The sequence below is a fragment of the Fukomys damarensis genome, unplaced genomic scaffold (assembly GCF_012274545.1).
Source record: "Fukomys damarensis isolate Sample0158 unplaced genomic scaffold, DMR_v1.0_HiC HiC_scaffold_33, whole genome shotgun sequence".
Taxonomy (NCBI): domain Eukaryota; kingdom Metazoa; phylum Chordata; class Mammalia; order Rodentia; family Bathyergidae; genus Fukomys; species Fukomys damarensis.
Window position 1 is genome coordinate 2,954,316 of NW_022900945.1, and position 3,732 is coordinate 2,958,047.

The 3,732-nt window shown below is 50.5% G+C and overlaps 1 non-coding gene across 1 annotated transcript; it reads right to left on the bottom strand.

The window, feature by feature from the left end:
* Positions 1 to 670: 670 nt before the first annotated feature.
* Positions 671 to 773, bottom strand: LOC117284104. The gene has a single exon (XR_004515174.1). It is a non-coding gene; the product is annotated as a U6 spliceosomal RNA (small nuclear RNA).
* Between the last annotated feature and the right edge of the window lie 2,959 nt (positions 774 to 3,732).

Below are 3,732 nucleotides of genomic sequence, written 5' to 3' on the forward strand. Positions count from 1 at the left end.
TTGAACATCCTGACCCTGACCCACCTCAGGGCCTTTGCGTGTGCTGCTGGCCCTGCCTGGAGCACTTCCTGTCCATGCCCAGCCTCCCCTGGATGACCACCCTCTTCCTCCCTTCTCATGCACCTTCTCTGCGACTCTCCACACTGGGGTCACCTCCACTGCAGCATCCCTCTGTGGGGAAGCAGGTGCTGGAGACCCACACTCATCAAGGGGAAGCGGGGTCTGTCCTGGGCCCAACCACCTGGCGGGGGAGTGGGGACCGAGGTGCTGGCTCTGCCGCCAGCTGAGTTTGGTGCTGCGAAGGTCGCCTGTGTGTGAAGCTGATCGGCACCATGAACCCGACGGGCTGGGGTGGGAGGGGAATGTGGCAGGTGGTGGGCACCACGGTGGCGAGAGGGCTGCATCCTGGGCACCCACCGTGGGCACCAGGCACGAGCCCCAAGGGACCCCCTGGGACCACAGGACCCAGACACAGCCCCGAGAGGACGGAGAGCTAGGGGTTCAGCTGATGCCGCTCGAGTGGAGCACAGCGGCCGCGTCGGAAGCTGGGACGTGGGCCACCCCTCCTCTCCCGCCCACCTTGGGCTCCTACCCTCATCTGCACACGCTGGCTGGAGTTCGCTAAGTGAATACTTGTCTTTTCTTTTTTTGTTTTGTTCATTTGTTTGTTTAAAATATGGAATGCTTCACAAATTTGCGTGTCATCCTTGGCAGGGACCACGCTAATCTCTGTATCGTCCCAATTTTAGCATATGTGCTGCCGAAGTGAGCACAGTACTTGTCTTTTCTGACCAGAATTGAAGGTGGATCTTAAGTTAAACACAGGACATCAAAATGGAGAAGTTTCACAGAGTTTATGTGGCACACACAGGCTGAACTGGAAGGAGGATGCAGGAAGACAGGAGAACGTTCAGGATTCCCAGGGTAATAGCAACGGGCCACCCTGCTGCCAGGCTGCAGGTACTGGAATTACTTTATTACAACGTCCCGTATGACATCAAAACCAAGCTACACTGTGAATCTATCAGCGTGAAATAAAACCCTGTGCTTATGACTTTGCAGTAAGGAAGAATTTATTTAAAAGCAAAAATCATAACCCAAAGACTGATGTTGTTTAAAACTTCACTAATACGGGGGCCGGGGATTTGGCTCAGTGGTTCTGCCTCCTGCCTCACAAGCGCAAAGGCCTGAGTTTGATCCCAGGTTCCAAAAAGAAAAAAAAGAAAACTTAACTAATACAGAAGTAGCTCCCAAAATATTTTTTACATTCAAAACAAACTCAGAACCAAAAAGAATGACTCATATTAATACTAATGCTATAAACCTACTAAACAAAGGAGGAATGACCCAGTCAAAAACACTGGGCTTGTCAGGCATGGTAGCACACACTTGTAATCCCAGCCCTGGGAAGCTGAGGCAGGGGGATCACTGAGCGTTTGAGCCCAGCTGGGCTCCATGGCGAGACCCTGTCTCAAAAAACGGAACGAATTGGGCTGAGAGTTCCTCTTCAATGGACAGAACACAAACAGCCACATGACAAAGGCCTTTCTTGAAAGAGTGGATGGTAAATTAGGATGAGGTAAGAACTTTCCCCCGACAGCAGCCAGGATCTCTGATGATGCCCTAAGCGTGGAGTGTCAATCCACGTGTTACCTGGGCGCGCTGTGGAAATGGCAGCGTGCACCCTGCAACTCAGAAGTTCCATTGCACGCCGCTGTGCAGCCACGCATGTGGTGGAAATGAGACCACTTGGGTGTCGACTACGAACCTACAAGGTCTGCACTGTGAAACCCTCCGCAGATTCAGGCACGGAGCCGATTTCCATGCACACACAAGTTACATCTGCCTGTTACACTGCTAAGGAAAAGCCACAGCATACCAGGTGTGGCACACATCTGTGATCCCAGCACTCCAGAGGCTGAGGCAGGAGAATCGTCACAAGTTCGAGGCCAGCCTGGGCTACGTAGCGAGACCCTGTCTCAAAACAACCATGGCACCAACAGAAAGGAAATGTCAGGGACAGGTGCACAGTGCACAGGGCCAGCGGGGTGTCTCTGCCCACACGCCGTGTACACTCGAGCTAACAACCACAGACCAGAGCATGTGAAAAGAGCTGTGTCTACTTAACATGTGAAAACATTTTCCTTGTTATTCCCTGAACATGATAGCTGTGCCTATTTTATCGTCAAGCAGATTAAGTGTTTCTGTTTTATACCCCTTCTAGGTTTCTTCCTGAAAGAGTCAAGTTACTGTGGTCCATTTTATGTTTATAGCAACGTAATTTATAATAGCTAAGTCTTAGAAATGGCCTCTGTGCCCATCCGCAGATGAGTGGGTAAAGAAAATGTGCTATTTATACACAGTGGAGTACTATGCTGCCATAAAGACGGATAGACTTGAGTCATCTGTAGGAAAATGGATGCACCTTGAGACCATGATGTTAGATGAAATAAATTAGACACAGGATCTTAAATATGCATGGTTTCTCTTATATGAGAAACTCAGAATATAAATAAGAGCAAAATTAAAGGTAGATAATACATAGGGAAATCTTTTTCAAATGGGAAGAGAAGCAGAAGGAGAGGGGAAGGGGATTTAAAAAAAAAAAGAACTGAGTACAAGATCCCGGTAATGAATGTACCAACTGTACTGTCTACCTAGAATGTACCAATAAGTTCAATTTAAATTAAAAAAAAGAACAGAAAAAAAATGGAAATAAAGCTTTTACAAATGGGCTGGGACCAAGAGAAGGAGGGAGCAGAGAGAGAGGAGAGGAGAGGGCAAAAAATAATGAAGACATGGGCTGGGGATTTAGCTCAGTGGCACCGCGCCTGCCTGCCAAGTGCAAGGTCCTGAGTTCAATTCGCAGTACCAAGGAAAAACTACTAATAATGAAGACGTGTTGTGCCCACACACCCTCCCCTCTCCTCAAGGTGTGTGGTCATCAGGTGCTACAAGCGTGGACTAATAAAAAATGAGCCCAGAAAAGTTCATAACAAACCCTTATCAGACCAAAATAAAGTAAAGCAACCATTTCCCCGGCGTTCGATTGCCCTAGTATGACAGCTTCTAAAGTTTACAGGACGATGTACATAGATGCTTGAACCCTGGGCCACTTGGTACTGGGGACCTGAGTCCTGGACCCAGTGGCCAGGCCCCAAGAGTTGTCGAAAGGGACTCACAGTGGCGCAAGCCTGACCCAAGGACCCAGACAGCGCTGGATAAGTTGTGAAATTAAATGGAGTTTACAGTGGACCACAGAGAAAGGAGCGCGGGTGGTGGGGACCCGCAGGGGGCCGGGGGGCGGAGTCACAGCGGTCTGGGCGCTGTGGACGAGGCAGGGAGAGGTGTCTGGCCGATTGAAACGCTGTAGGGTGTGCCGCGTGTGAGAACCCACACTTCATGTGCCTTAGGGATTAGTCCACTGACAGCGAGGAAGGGGGATCCCCAGGGGCTGGAGGAGGTCACCGGGGTGCGCACTTGGTCCCAGGCCTCCCTCTGCTTCCTGAGCGCCATGAGTGAGCAGCTGCCCTCCGCCAGACCTCGGGCTGAAACCTCGAGCGGAAACCAAGCTCTCCTCCTCCGGGTTGCGGAGCGCAGTGTTTTGTCCCAGCAACAAGAAAATGACTAAGAGGAGGTGTCCGTTAAAACATGAATTTAAATTTAAAAACCGAAGCGCATCCCTGCGATTCTACAGGAAATCTGTCCCGGGTGGCGTGGCCGGCCCGAGGG